General features: G+C 41.7%; 1 protein-coding gene across 1 annotated transcript in view; it reads right to left on the bottom strand.

Moving 5' to 3' along the window:
* Nucleotides 1-16,291, bottom strand: part of LOC127042848 (uncharacterized) — a 394,053-nt gene that overhangs the window by 80,491 nt on the left and 297,271 nt on the right. The gene's annotated exons all lie outside the window — the stretch shown is intronic.

The raw sequence follows: 16,291 nt of genomic DNA, 5'->3' as shown, positions 1-16,291 counted from the left end.
GGTACAACTGCATCAGAGGAGCTGCCGGCATGGGGCTGCCCGGTGGCCCCATGTTCTGCTTCTTTCCCCGCTGAGGTTCCCAGGAAACCCCTGCAGTTCAGGACCATCCCGGGAACCGCAGCGGGGAAAGGCATAGATGCCAACAGCTTCTCCGGTGGCTGTACCAGTCCCACCCCCTCAGCTGGGGCTGTTGCTGTACAGACTGAGCTGTAGGAGACACAGTTCCATGGAAGGGCAGGGGACAGAGCAGGGGGTTTTGCTCCTTTCCCTGCTGTGGTTCCTAGGAGAGTCCTAAACTGCAAGGCTCACCCAGAAACTGCAGCAGGGAAAGGAGCAGAACATGGGGCCACCAGGAAGCCCCACACCAGCAGCTCCTCTGGCGTGGCTGTACCACCCCCATACCTGATCTCTGACAGGGATACTGTATAGCTGGAGAAGACCTTGTGTTACTTGCACTGCTGCACAAGCAACTCCCTGAATCCAAAGGGATTAAATACAGGTCAGAGAGCCTTTATTTCAAGTTTATTTTGACTTAATAAAGTAGAGCTCCAGCCGAGGAATTTTGTCTTTATCTTTACCTCTCTCAGGTGCTTGGCTGGCTGGTTCTTGCTCACACGCTCAGGGTCTAACTGATCACTATCTGTGGGGCTGGAAAGGAATTTTTGGCCCGGTCAGATTAGCAGTGACCTTAGGTAATTTTTTGCCTTCCTCAGCTATGTGTGGACGTAGGTCATTTGCCAGGATTCTTGGTATATAGCCCATCTAATCATTTTCCTGCCATTATAGGGGCCTTGAGCACTGGTGCACCTCCTATTCCTTCCTATTCTCTGCCTATGGCAAATAGTCTAGTCTTCTGAGATTCACATTTACTTTGGTCTCATTTGTGTTTAGGGTGTGGGTGCTGCATGGGCTTGGTGGCCTGCGATATGCTGGAGGTCAGACTTGATGATTCCTTCTAGCCTTCAACTCTATGACTGTGTGGATTTCTTAAGGGGCCCCGTGTCAGGAGTAAGGCCTTGCAGTTGCCCCTGTCCAGTCTCCTGACAGCTTAATGAGTCAATGAGGCTGCCTGATTGGCTGAGGAGGCTAGTAGGCCAGTTCTTAAGCCCAGCAGCAGCAATAGCTCAGTGGCTATTCAGTGCACTGTTTTGTGGATTCTCTGTCTCCTTGAGCTTGCCTCACCCCAACCCCTGCTCCTGCTTTGCTCCCTGGGTACTCCAGTCTAGATCCTGCAGTGCACCCTATGCCATGTTCTGCACCCAAACTTATTCTAGTCCTTTACTAACCTTGTTCCTGCCTTCAATGACTCCAAGTAATCCAGTTCTGACCCTTGGCCCTAGTTTCTGGTTCTGCCCTTGGGCTGTGGCATTTGGATTCTGGCCACTAGGCATGACCACATATGACCTGGTCCTCTGACACCCAGCAGGAAAGTAAACAGAGGCAAGTTGCTGCAGTTGCAGAGAGTGCTACAGGCCAGGCATGCCCTTTTACAGAGGAGTACAAGTTCAGAAAGGATGAATAACATTTAGCGGAAGCCACCAGGAAGTTAGTCTGTGTGCACATGGCTTGAATGCTGGCTGCAGTTACAGCATATCCATAAATAGCTGTCTCAATAAGGAGCCAGTTTAGTTTTACAAGACTGGACTCATTTTGTATTATTGCCCGTAACATGGCACACAGAACACTGGGGAGTGCAAAATGTGAGGTGAGGAGCTCCTATGATTTGTTGCTTGAATGAATTGTAATAGAACTGGATGTGGTGTGTCATGGCCTTCTGAAACTTTGCCTGCCATTCAACAGTATGGCAAACTCCTTATAGCAGATGCAGAAATGGTTACTTTTATTAAATTAGAGCCCTATGAAAGAGAATTATTTAGCTGAGTTTTAGCATCAGAAAATTCATCATAAAATACCCCAGAGAACCATTATAGTTTGACAGGGATCAACTTTCCATCTCTGCTTCATTTATTCCACTGTTCTCACTGCTCTCTTCTCCCTCATTCAAGCCCTAGGCTTTCCCCTCCTCCCTCCCTTTTCATCTTCTCTTACCAGTCTTTCTCTGCTTCTTATTCAGGCCTTGGCCTCTCCATTCAGTTTCTGCTTCTCATTTCCCTTTGGCCGTTCCTCACCCTGTCTGCTACTTTTTAGGTTCAATACATCTTACTCTCTGCTTTTATTTCACTGTGTGATTTGAATAATCACTCCTGCTTTTTTGATCTCACAGGCATCTCAATAGGTCTTGCTACCACCTCTCACCCCCTTTAGTCAAAAGATGAGATTTCCCTAAGAGCGTAGCCACTCTAGGATAGAGGAAAGTGCCCTGTGAATTTCAGTGACCCCTTCTAAATTAGGGGCCTCATTGTGTTCAGTGGCACCATGAATTTGTCTATTGTATGAGAATGTTAAACTTGTGAGTGAACATTTTATTTGATAAGCACATTACATTCTGTGTTATACTTAAATTTACTTCACTTGGTCTGTTCTGCTGAAGTGATTAATTCTGGGCACTCCTTCATTGATTCTGAAGTAATATTGGAATTACTAAAAGGAACCATATGGTAGACTTTAATGTAAAGTGTCATGCAGCATAATGGCGAAATATGTGCATTTAACATATAAACCAGGAATGCGAGCAAGAGCAGACAGGTGGGCCAAATTTTCAAAAAGACGTCTCTCATTTTGTGTCCACAACATCTGATTGTACAACTTATGCATGCAATAATTAAGCTTCCAATTGCCCAGTTTGTGTGGATATATATTTCTCATCTGTTGTCCCATTATGTAATGGGTCAAACCAAAACTCTAGACCTGATCAGTCTCAAATGTTGAGAGGGCTCAAGATAGGTGTTAATGGTGTCATTCAATTCCTTTCTAGTGAGAATAAACAGGACAATATGTGGAAAAATACACAAAAGAATAGCTTTGCAGCTTTATGGTAAAAGATGGCTTCCTTCTTTTCACAATATGTGAAACCAGGGAATAGAAAATGAGCAGACTTTTACTCTGTATTAAGTAGCATTGAATCTGCTCCACAAATCCAGAAGATTCAGATCTGAATGTCCTCAAAGTTAAATAGGATGTAGAATTTTCCAGTGGCCTAGCTTTTATGGTAAGGCCATTATTCATGATGTACAGGGTGTTAATTGCAATTTCAGTGTAGATGGCTTTGTAAATCAGACCAAGGAATGTTCTGGCATTTTCCAGTCCCCACCATTGTACTGTCCAATGTCACCAGACTACAGATAAACATTAACAAAATAAATCTAATGAGAAACCACACAGTTAAGTCCAACTGCCATACTGCAAAAAACAGTTTATGCTTTTGATCAATACTAGAGATTCCTCTAATGGTCAGTCTTTTGCAGAGCTATGTCTATTTCTGTTAGGAATGGGGGTGTTAAGTCATTACTGAATCTGTTTTTGGTGCATCATACTTCCATTTGCTTGCAATATAAACCACTGGAGGGCACCTTTATAGAGATGCAAGTCATATTCTATTCCTTACATGTGGCCTGATCATGCACCCACCAAAATAGATGGCAAAAATTCCTTTAACTGAAAATACGCAGGATCCAACCCTATAAAGGCAGCCTGTTTTTCTTCATCACTTTACTTTTACTTCCCCACCGTCTCATGCTTCTTTTTCTCCTCCCTGTAGCTGTACTAATGCTAAATTCTGCTGAGATCATGTAGTCTAATGAAGGCCATTAGGGGAGAGGTGGCTTTGGGGGCATTTTTTTTGTGCACCAGACATCTCCATTCCATGTTTTTTCTAGGCCCATATAAGGTAAGCTATCCAGTTACTCAAAGTAACTTTGGTTCTTAATAGGTGAGTAGATCCGACTCATGGCCCTACTTTCGTGGGTGCTTGACCAGACAAAATCAGGCTAAACTCTTTTATCATTTACACTGGTGAATCCTATCAACTTCAGTAACTATTTCTAAGAAAGATATTAACACATGGGTAGCTTCTTCCACATAACAGACTTTTATTTGTAGTTTTCCTTCATAACAGTATGAAAATGTCCAAAATATTGAAACTCTAAAGAATACAAAATACTGTACAATAATGCGTGCAAATACTTCGAGTCCAAATGTCTTAAAGCATTTTCATTAGAAACATGAATCTTTTTTTTTTTAATGACAGAGAAATAGTGGTTGTATTTAATCTGCCTGTGACCCCATGACAGTTTTGAATCTGTTCCCATTGACTTCAGTGGAAGCAAGATCGAGCCCATTTCCTGCCCCCACTCCCCTCCCAAGAATGTAAATGACATCCATATCTAGTTATACCACATAGATTGTTTCACAAATAAGCTATTCTGTGTAAATGCAGACAGCACAGGTTCACAGCCCTTTCCATTCTGCATTTGGTTTCTCCTAGTTTGCATAATTTTCTCTTTAGGGATTCTTACGAAAAGTGACAGTGGGCTGGAAGCCTCTCGCGCTCCACCCTCCCCAGCCATGAATTCCATCTGTTGTCATGGCACTGAACCTAGTGGTGAACGGCAGCAAGCTTTGCTTTTGATGTTCAGTGGGATCAGTAGAAATATCTAATGCTACTGTGAAGTACTTATTCATACGAATAAATCTACCTGAGCTTTATGCAAATAAACAGTTGAGGCATGTTTAGCTGGTAAAATAATAGCAGGCCACATACGTATATTTTGGAAAGGTTGGAGGGAGGGAATTCACCTGGACTCTTAAACCTTTTCTATTTCTGTAATGACTTGAATAGAATTTGTGCAATTAATTTAAATTGTACAGAGCCAGACCAAGTCTCTGCAGTGTTTAATTCAATACAGTTACAAAACTAAAAGTAACATAGTGGCTGAAATATAGTTGAGAGTCTTATAATAGTTTTCATAGGCTTATGTTTCTCTGAAACATGATTAGGACAACCTTATATATAATGGATTCTAATCAGACCACTTCAGATTTAAAAATATAATTCCATCAGCCAAATTCTGAAGTTCTTACTGAGACCTCATTCCACCATAATTCACATTGGTCCTAATTTTGAGAGGACTACACAGTAATTACAAGTACTCATCAATGCTGAGCACATATAAAGACTCAAGGCAAACATTAATTAAGCTTCACACAGCCCTTTTAGTAGAGTGGATACTGTTTGCTAATAAAGATACACCTCTACCCCGATATAACGTAACCCGATATAACACAAATTCGGATATAACACAGTAAAGCAGCGCTCGGGGGGTGGGGGACGCATGGGGCTGTGCACTCTGGCAGATCAAAGCAAGTTCAATATAACGGTTTCACCTACAATGTTGTAAGATTTTTTGGCTCCGGAGGACAGCTTTATATTGGGGTAGAGGTGTATATGTAACCATTAAAATGAAAGGAACATGGATCTGACAGCAGAAGCTTAACTAGACAATATTAATATTCTGGCCTAATTTTTTCTGGTTGCTTCATCTCTCTAATCTGCACCCCTCAGATTTATACAGTCCTCTTTTTATTATAAAGATCATTATTTTTTTCCAAAGTTAATTCTTCTCCTAGAAGAATCACTGTACATTTCTCCTAGGAAATCACTGTACAGTCTACACACTTCTAAGGAATAGAGTTGTGATGTGACACTTGCTTAAAATTGGTGCTCTGTTATCCCATCTGGGCAGTGTCTTCAAGCCAAGAAATTCTGCAGTGAGTTTTAGCAGTGTTAAACTGGAGTGACCCCATCAATTTTCGTGGCATTATTCTGGATTTCCATTAGTGTAAATGAATTCTTCTTTCTGTGTTTGCCTATAACATTCCATTTTATAGCTGAATTAATATACATGATTCAATTAATTAATCAATCTCTGTTTGGAAATGCAAATGTAGAGCCCAGATTTGCTGCCTTTTGGTTCAGACTGCAAGGATCCTTTTCCAGGTTTTCCCTTGATGAGGGAGTGAGGACACTGAAGCTCATTGGGTATGGAATGGACTAGGGGAGGAGAATATCTTGCTGTGGGTTGGTGGGGCTTTTTTTCAGTGGTTTTTTTTCAAGCTTTTTCACTGGTGAGCTAGAATATTTACCACTATGCTACTTGATTTCAGTTTAGTTACACTGGTGTAAAACTGGAGTAATATAGTGGTAAATCAGCACCTCTTATATAAATTTTTAGGGTTTATTTTATTCAAATAATATAAATTAGATGACATTCTTTGTCTGAGGCAGCCTATTAAAAACTAAAAGTTCATATTTTTTAAAAAGTTACCCTGGACAGATCACTGTCCTTTTGCCTATGCCTGAACTTTTCCCCCAAACTTTCAGCTCATACTACTGAATGTATGTTTCCTCTGTAATAAATCTATCACTGAGAGTGCATGTAGTGCCTAACCCCTTGCAAGCATTACTGAGATGGTGCTGGGTGAATCATCAAGCTTTGAACTGGCACAACTTTGTCTGTCAGGTTACTCAGTTCATAATAAAACTGCACAAGGTCAGGAGAAGGAATTAGCTGTGTTGTTTGCATCTGACCTCCTATTCAGGAGGCATTTTAACCCAAGGACCAGGGGTGTGCATAATGAGGGGCAAGCAGGGTCATAGATCCCCCAATAATTGGCCAGGGCAGAGAGCTCCTTCGGCACTGGGGCCACTTCAGGGGCCCAGAACATGCCCCTCCAAAAGTGGTCAAATTAAAATTCCTGCACATGCCCCTGCCAAAGGCAGATTAATTTTGGCGTCTCTGAATATTCGTAGTGATGTAGAAACTACCTTGGTACTTTCTATCACTCCTCAAAATTCAGTTCTAAGTTAGACTTCAAGTTCCATTGCAGGACTGTGTGAGCACAGGGATCACTCTGCATGGTTGTGATGTTAGCTTGTAATCCCCTCAGGGCTGTAACCGTGGCATGGGTCTTCTCTCACTAATCTTTCACTGGTATAACTCTATGGAATTCTGGGCTGCTCTAATTTGGACCGAGCAGCTCCAATCCATGTTCTAGCAAGAGGGATCAGCAGAGTGTAGTGCTATGGCTTTTTCCCCCTTTTCACCAGCCCTTTTCTGGTGCTCAGGGCTGTGAAAGGGTGGCATAAGGGCAATATGATAGATGTCTACAAAATAATGACTGGTGTAGAGAAAGTGAATAAAGAAGTGTTATTTACTCCTTCACATAGCACAAGAAGCAGGAGTCATCCAATGAAATTAATAGGCAGCAGGTTAAAATCAAACAAAAAGAAGTACTTCTTCACACAATGCATAGTCGACCTGTGGAACTCATTGACAAGGGATGTTACGAAGGCCAAAAGTATAATGGAGTTCAAACAAGAATTAGTTAAGTTCATGGAGGATAAGCCCATTAATGGCTATTGGCCAAGGTAGCTAAGCCTCTGACTGCCAGATGCTAGGACTTGATGATAGGGAACAAGTCACTCCATAATTACCCTGTTCTGTTGATTCCCTCTGAAGCATCTGGCATTGGCCAATGTCAGAAGACAGGATACTGGGTTAGATAGATCATTGGTGTGACCCAGCATGGGCATTCTTACGTTATGTAGAACTCGCTGCAACAGCTGTATATCACCAGCGATTGCCTCACACTGCGTTGATCCTTAGCTGGATCAATAATACAGCTTAATGGTCTCTTTGTACCTCAGGAGTGGTGCAAACAGGCCAGGCCAGGCCCCCACCAAAGAGCTGAATCTCACCTGTTGATTAGACTGAATCTGATAATGGGGAAAGGAAATGTTCACTGAGACTATGGAATCATTTATCCTCTGTTCTAAGTATTCAATCCAGAGTTTACAAATGCAGATGTGAATCATGTGTTTTTTACAAAATCAGATAATGCTCTTACATTTTGCTGTATGGAATACCTCCAACACAAACACTTATTGCACAGGTACATTATTATCTGAAAACAATCCCAAGAGCTGTTTGTTAAGCAGGAATGTGTATCCACCAGAAGCAGGCCTCATCAGTGAAATTACATTCATTTTTCATTGTCTTAGTTCCGAAGGCCAGATCGTTTCCATTCGGTTACACAGAGCAGTTCCTTTCCCCAGAGTAATTCCATTGGTTTCAATGGGGCATCTCATAGAATAAGGTGCTACGTAAAGTGTGGGCAGGGGGAGGAGAAAGGAGAAAAGGCTAGATACCTGTGTCTTATTGACATTCACTTTCTATGGTAATTACAATCTGAGTCACTCTGTATCCTAAACCATCAGGTAGGGGGATCTAGCTCCAGGGCAGAATGAATAAAGCAATATTGGTGTCCCTGGAATGCCCTCCCTTTTGTGTTGGTACATGTGTCATTCATGTTGCTAGATCCCGTAGCTATCTTGATATAATGGCTCTCTGTACTATTTTAGAAGCAGCTTTGCTAATCAGCATAAAATAAAATGTAACAAAGTAAGGAGTAAATAGCAATTAATATGTGCCACAATGTCTGAGGCAGAGAAAGAAAGGTTTCTGCCTCAAAATTGTCTTTGCACTTACTGTTTATGTTTACATTCTGCCCCTGGAGTTTTAAAAAATAGGGCTCTGAATGAAGACAGTGAGAAACACATTTTAGGGCAAAATTTGGCCCTTAACTCTTAGGTGATTTGGTATCTTAATATGTCAATATGAGTCAAAACAATTTTGTCTATTGAGGATTTAAGTAATTGTTTTGGAAGGTCACTGCACAGTTCTAGCTGTTCTTTGATAATTCTGCCTTGAAGGAAAATCAAATAACAGACACAGCTTTAGATCTAAATCTTTTATGGCTGTCCTGAAGCATATTAAGGGACACTGGAGAAAAGAAACATAAATAATGAATATAGGGGGCACCCTTTTTTTGATGTGAGAGTGATGGGAGGGGAATTATAGAAGGTGAATCATGAAGAGACTTCAGGAGGTCATTTAGTCCAACCCCCTGCTCAAAGCAGGACCAACCCCAACTAAATCATCCCAGCCAGGGCTTTGTCAAGCCAGACCTTAAAAACCTCTAAGGATGAAAATTCCACCACCTCCCTAGGTAACCCATTCCAGTGCTTCACCACCTTCCTAGTGAAATAATTTTTCCTAATATCCAACCCAGACCTCCCCCACTGCAACTTGAGACCATTGCTCTTTGTTCTGTCATCTACCACCACTGAGAACAACTGAGCTCCATGCTCTTTGGAACTCCCATTCAGGTAGTTGAAGGTTGCTATTAAATTCCCTCTCACTCTTCTTTTCTGCAGGCTAAATAAGCCTAGTTCCCTCAGCCTCTCCTCATAAGTCATGTGCCCCAGCCTCCTAAACATTTTCGTTGCCCTCCGCTGGACTCTCTCCAATTTGTCCATATCCTTTTTGTAGTGGGGGGCCCAAAACTGGACACAATACTCCAGATGTGGCCTCACCAGTGCCAAGTAGAGGGGAATAATCACTTCCCTCAGTCTGCTGGCAGTGCTTCTACTAATGTACCCCAATATGCCATTAGCTTTCTTGGCAACAGAGGCACAATGTTGACTCATATCCAGCTTCTCATCCACTATAATCCTCAGGTCCTTTTCTGCAGAACTGCTGCTTAGCCAGTCGGTCCCCAGCCTGTAGCAGTGCATGGGATTCTTCTGTCCTCAGTTCAGGACTCTGCACTTGCTCTTGTTGAACCTCATCAGATTTCTTTTGGCCCAATCCTCTAATTTGTCTATGTCACTCTGGACCCTATCCCTACCCTCCAGCCTATCTACCTCTCCCCCCAGCTTAGTGTCATCCGTGAACTTGCTAAGGGTGCAATCCATCCCATCATCCAGATCATTAATAAAGATGTTGACCAAAACTGGCCCCAGGACTGACCCCAAGGGCACTCCACTTGATACTGGCTGCCAGTTAGACATCAAGCCTTTGATCACTACCCATTGAGCCCAATGATCTAGCCAGTTTTCTATCCATCTTACAGTCCATTCATACAATCCATACTTTTTTAACTTGCTGGCAAGAATACTGTGGGAGACTATATCAAAATCTTTGCTAAAGTCAAGATATATAACATCCACCACTTTCCCCATAACTCCAGAGCCCATTATTTCATCATAGAAGGCAATCAGGTTGGTGAGACATGAGAATGCATGTTGACTGTTTTTGATAACCTTCCTTTCCTCCAAGTGCTTCAAAATGGATTCCGTGAAGACCTACTCCATGATTTTTCCAGGGACTGAGGTGAGACTGATGGGTCTGTAGTTCCCTGAATTCTCCTTCTTCCCTTTTTAAAAGACGGGCACTATATTTGCCTTTTTCCAATCATCTGGCAGCTCCGCCAGTCACCATGAGTTTTCAAAGATAATGGCCAATGGCTCTGCAATTACATCAGCCAACTCCCTCAGCACCCTCGGATGCATTCGATCCAGCCCCATGAACTGGTGCATGTCCAACTTTTCTAAATAGTCCTTAATTTGTTCTTTCACCACTGAGGGCTGCTCATCTCCTCCCCAGACTATGCTGCCCAGTGCAGCAGTCTGGGAGCTGACCTTGTTTGTGAAGACCAAGGCAAAAAAAACATTGAGTACTTCAGCTTTTTCCATATCGTCTGTCACTAGATTGCCTCCCCCATTCAGTAAGGTTTCCACTCTTTCCCTGACCTTCTTCTCGTTGCTGACATGCCTGTAGAAACCCTTCTTGTTACCCTTCATACCCCTTGCTAGCCGCAACACCAGTTGTGCTTTGGCCTTCCTGATTACACCCCTGCATGCTCTAGCAATATTTTTAGACTCCTCTCTAGTCATCTGTCCAAGTTTCCACTTCTTGTAAGCTTCATTTTTGTGTTTAAGCTCACCGAAGATTTCTCTCTTAAGCCAAGCTGGTTGCCTGCCATATTTGCTATTTTTTCTGCACATTGGGGTGATTTGTTCCTGCACCCTCAATAAGGCTTCTTTAAAATACAGCCAGCTCTCTGGGACTCCTTTCCGCCTCATATTAGCCTCCCAAGGGATCCTGCCCAACAGTTCCGAGGGAGTCAAAGTCTGCTTTTCTGAAGTCCAGGGTCCAGAGAGATGGGATAATTTATTCTTACTATTTTCTCCATACAGACCTCCCTACTTCGTTGCTGGTATGTAACTTTCAGTGAAAGGTACAACTTTAGTGTACACATACATACTCCTCTCCAATCTTTTCATGGAGATGACTTCTCAGTGGCACCAAAAGTGGAATCCTCAGAACCAAAGGAGAATAGCAACAGTGAGCAGCATTCTGACATAATCACATATACCACTTGAAATTCAAGCATTAAATAAGATGCTGTGTTTTGAAGGAAAGTACACTTATATCTAATGTGCCCCATAATTAGAGCTGGGTAAAAAGGGTGAAAGATTGGAAAAGTCAAAGCAGTTCATTACAACATTTTCTAAATGAATCGTTTTTACATTTTTAGAAACACCATGAAATGTTTTAATCAACATTTGATTTCAAAACTAACTTTTTTGTTTTGAAATGACATTTGAACACATTCAATGTGTTTCATTTGGCCTGATTTGAGAGAAGAGGGGGACAGGGTGTTTCCATTTCAGCAAGAAACTAAATTCAGTTTCAGTTCAAAATGAGCAGTCTTTTTTTTGGATTTTTCAGTTCTGCCACCAAACCAAAATATCGGCTCTACCTCATAATGCACATATTCCATATTAGGTGAAATCCTAGCCCCATCAAAGCCAATTGGAGTTTTGCCATTGACTTCAGTGGAGCCAGGATTTCACCCATTATGTCTACTATGCCCCATTAAACACAAATTAAACTATATTATGTAGGACAGGTCAGCATTAGACTGAATTATCCTCCTACATGTGAACTATGTACCATGTTCAGTAAGGCTCCAATACTTTCCCAGCTTTACTGTTGAAAGGGAATATGACAGAGTTGGGATTCAGAGAAGCAGGGCTGCAGCATGCTCAATGCCTTCCCTGCAGTGTTCCAGAAACACCCGTATAGACATATGTCAGGACTAGGCTCTGTGGTTTGGTAGGGACTGATCTGCATGGGAGAGGAGCAAGCACCCCAGTACAGCTGCTTCCCATCCTATTGCTCCCCTCAAACCTCTGAGGATAAAATAAATGATAAATAAAGTTATACGATAATGTAAGAAATATCAGGAATGGAAAAGGCCATCCAGATTTTTGAGAGAGATAATAGCTCCTTCCTACTGCAGGTAGGGTGTCCAGACAGCAAGTGTGAAAAATCAGGATGGGGGTCAGGGGTAATAGGAGCCCATATTAAAAAAAGCCCCAAATATCAGGACTGTCCTGATAAAATTGGGACATCTGGTCACCCTAACTGCAGGGTGGATATCCGTACAGAGTCTGGGTTAATGCAATTCAACCCAGTGTAACAGCTGTTGTTTTAGTAGCCTTCATCCCATCTTTGTCCTTGTGTATGTTGCAAGGGTGGGAGGAAGAGGACAGAGGGGCTTGGATCCCACCTTCATTGTTCACCTTATTCCTCAATTCCCTCCTCCTTGAAATCATTTATAACTAGTCCTGCTATCATCTGTTACCTGCTACTATTTTCCACTCTACCCAAGGAATTAATATCTTTCTTGGGGTAAGATGAGTACGGAGCACAGTACCCCAAATGTCCGCTAGCAAGTGATGTATCAAAATCACTCCATTTGCTTTACACTCTGCTGATACAATGCTGTTGCCCTCTTTCCACCCATGCAGCTAATCAAAGTTTGAGGCCCTGATTATGTTTCAGTTGGAAGCAGAAACTGATGAGGTCTGTATTTTCTCTGATGGAATCTTCTGTGTTACAAGCATTGCACAAAGTCCTGTGTCTCTGAATGCAGATGGAATCAAGAACAAAAGCAGCAGTTTCTTAAATTACAGCCTCTTCAACCCAAGCCTCTTCAGCCAACAACAAACCCAAAAGCTTTCACTGTCTAGCTTTCCCAGTGTCAAACTGTCCTTACAGGCAGTGGAGGATTATTGCATGGGCTCACGGGGTCCACCCCAAGGGCCCCAGCCAATTTGGGGCCCCCAGATAAATCTCCCCCTGCCACGACCCCGAGGCTGAAAGAGCTCTTGTTCCCTGCCACAGCCCCAGGGCTGAAGCAGCTGAGACACAGAGCTTCTCTGGGTCTCAGGGCTGCAGCAGGAGGGTGGGGACAAAAAGGAGTGAGCAGGGATGGGTCAGCAGAAGAATAGGTGGAAAGGGGTGGGGCCGTGGGCAGAATGGGGGTGGGGCCACAGGGGAAGGGGCGGAATGAGGCATGAACTTCATTTCTTTTGTCCAAAATAAACCTTTCCTTGATCAACACGTGGCATGATTGTTATATTAAGCAGAAATCTCTTACTTTGATAATCGCTCCCAGACTAATTATTTTCCAACAAATACTTGTATAATGCAATATAACTGATCAAGCAAAGCAAAATATGCCTATCTACAGTCAATGCAACTAAATAAACAGCTATTTTAAAAAATGTTTTTTTTAATTTGTTTTCTAAAGGCAGGCTATTAAAGCTTTAAAACCAACCAACCAGTATCCATTTGGGTACTTGCATTCCAAAACATTTCTGCATGTTAGTGCTCACTGGACCAGATTCTTCATTGCCTTGCTGTTATATAGTCATTTGCACATGTGCTAAGTGGTATAAAATGTTATCCTCCTGATTTAGTAGCGTTCAGCACTCACATTGCACTGGTATACTATAAATGACTACATGAAGTACAAAGAATCAAGGCCTAAATATTTCAGACAAATATTTCCTGCACTTACCATATTTAACAAGAAACTTTACAAGTGTTTTTACAGAAACAGGTACAAGACATTTTATAGCTACTGCATAGTTTTTTTTTCCTGACAATTGAACTTAATCCAGTCCTATAACTAGATTTTTATTATGAAAATTATTACTCTCAAGATAAGCACACTTGCCAGCACTTCAATACCATAAAATTGCTTATGAAGTTTAGCTTCATTTTTATTAAACACTGAATGTGTGAAACTGTTCTCTGACACGTGGGAGCACATTAATGTATATTCTGGTAAATTTAGCTACTCTGACTGGCAGGTAGTTATGCATGACTACATATACAACTACAGGATTTGCTCCTATATTTTTAATTGAAAACTTTTATTGTGTGATCTAGACATGTGGCTAAGGAGCCTTTTTTGCAAACTCCTTTTCCCCCAGTTCTTGTAATGGAAGCAGTTTCACCTTTGGACATGACAATTTCCTCTGGGCTACTGTCATCTTTAAGCCTGTAAACCAGAGAAGGAGGCCTCAGGGTCTGACTTCCCAGGTCACAACCCTTCTGGATGAGCTGAAGCCTAAGAGTAATTCATGCTAGCCAGTGTGGCAATAACCGGTTTCAGAGATGAGAAGAACTCTTTACAATTCTGTCTTCATCCTGTTTTTTATTTATGCTTTTGCCATAATCCAGAATATTTTCAAAAACCTGCAAATGACCTGATGGGAGATTAACAGGTGAACGCAAAAGGCAGAGGTTACTGCTAAAATGCACTAAGCCAAAGAACTAGAGAGAGAAATTCCCTGGTTAGTAATAGCTATCTTGGAGGTGCCAAATGTTGGAGCCTGGAACCATCTATCAACTGAGGAAAGAAATAACCCCTTGGTCCCAAATTATGAAAGCATAGAACATTACATCCTGAACTGTTCACATAAATATATTTTCTCCTCTGTGGTAATACCTCTTAGCAAGTATTCTTTCTTCTCATTAATAACTGTTTAGCTAAATGTATTATATCACAACCAGCTAATGCATAATTTTATACACAACCATATACTAGCTACAGGTATATGAAACTTGTTGAAAATTTTGATAATGATATTGCATCTTAAAGGGTCTTTCATCTAAATAATTCTCAGTGCTTTACAAACTTTACTAGCCTTCACAAACTATATCTATCTTAGGTACTTATAAGACATCTATTACTGTAGTATCTGAGCACCTCAGTCTTTAATGTATTTATCCTCACAACATTCCTGTGTGATAGAGAAGTGCTATCACCTCAATTTTGCAGATGAACAATAAGGAACAAAATGACTTGCCCCAGATGACCCAGGAAGTCTGTGGTGGACCAGGGAATTGAATGTGGATTTTCCAAGTGTTAGGCTAGTACACAAGCCACTGGACCTTGCTTCCTCCCCTAAAGAGAGAGAAATCACTTTCCTATTAATAAGGTTAGTCTCCAATACTTGTTTCAATTGTTCACATGTACATTACCTCTATGCAGGATTTTAGAACAGAAAAGGAAGAGAAGGTAATTACTCACAGTGTTTTCTGCAACTCAGTGAAATAGACGACTGGCATGAACATGTTCATCTTGGTAGAAAGAATTCTGCATGTGTGTCAATTGGGGGGCTTTAAGAGGGTAGTATAAATTTAATACTTTCCCACATTTATTTTGGATTTGTTTGCCTACAAAATTAAGTAATGTTCATGAGAATCATAATATTTATCATGCTAGGTAGAGCTGACTGACAGTTTGCCAATGGACCAGTTTTCCATCAGAAAATGCAGATTCAGCACAATGGAAACATCATGAGAACTGTTGATTCCACCACAACTTTCAATGGAAATAAGGCAGGCTGGCTGACATGGTTACTCACCTTGCAGGCTTCACAGCTTCTAGCTCCCCACCTGGCAGGTGTGTGAAGTTCCCAGCTTTCCCGGGCTCTTAGGCTTACTGGCTGCCAGCCTGGTGTGCTAAGCAGACTCTGGACTGAAGGGTTCCCTAGTTGCCCTGGATTTTGAGGAAAAATCAATTTAATTTCCCCTGAAATGGAATTCTTTTGAAAATTCTGTTCCATGGAAAATTTCATACTTCTGACTTATTCCAGTTTGAAAATTGTGAATGTTTCTGTGAAACAGAAATTCCAGTTCCTTCCTTCTAATAATGAAATAGATACAGTTGACTAAAGCATGATTTATTGCCAACTCAGTAAACTGAAGAGGGAACCCAATATTCGGAGATGCTTTAGAGAGGAATTATTGATGTTGCTAATGTTAAAGGGCTCTGTAAGCTGTTAGCTTATCTATTTTAGTGATCACTGTGCTAAGTTCCCCAGGGATAGGTTTTGGGACCAGTCTTATTCAATCTTTTTATTACTGACCTTGGCACAAAAAGTGGGAATGTGCTAATAAAATTTGTGGATGACACGAAGCTGGGCGGTATTGCCAATACAGAGAAGGACCGGGATATAATACAGGAAGATCTGAATGACCTTGTAAACTGGAGTAGTAGTAACAGGATGAAATGTAATAGTGAAAAGTGCAAGGGCATGCATTTAGGGATTAATAACAAGAATTACTGTTATAAGCTGGGGACGCATCAGTTGAAAGTAACAAAGGAGGAGAAGGACCTCGGA

The sequence above is a fragment of the Gopherus flavomarginatus genome, chromosome 1 (genome assembly GCF_025201925.1).
Source record: "Gopherus flavomarginatus isolate rGopFla2 chromosome 1, rGopFla2.mat.asm, whole genome shotgun sequence".
NCBI classification, from domain to species: Eukaryota; Metazoa; Chordata; order Testudines; family Testudinidae; genus Gopherus; species Gopherus flavomarginatus.
Note: the sequence above shows the minus strand (reverse complement) of the source record. Positions and strands in the feature narration are given on the sequence as shown.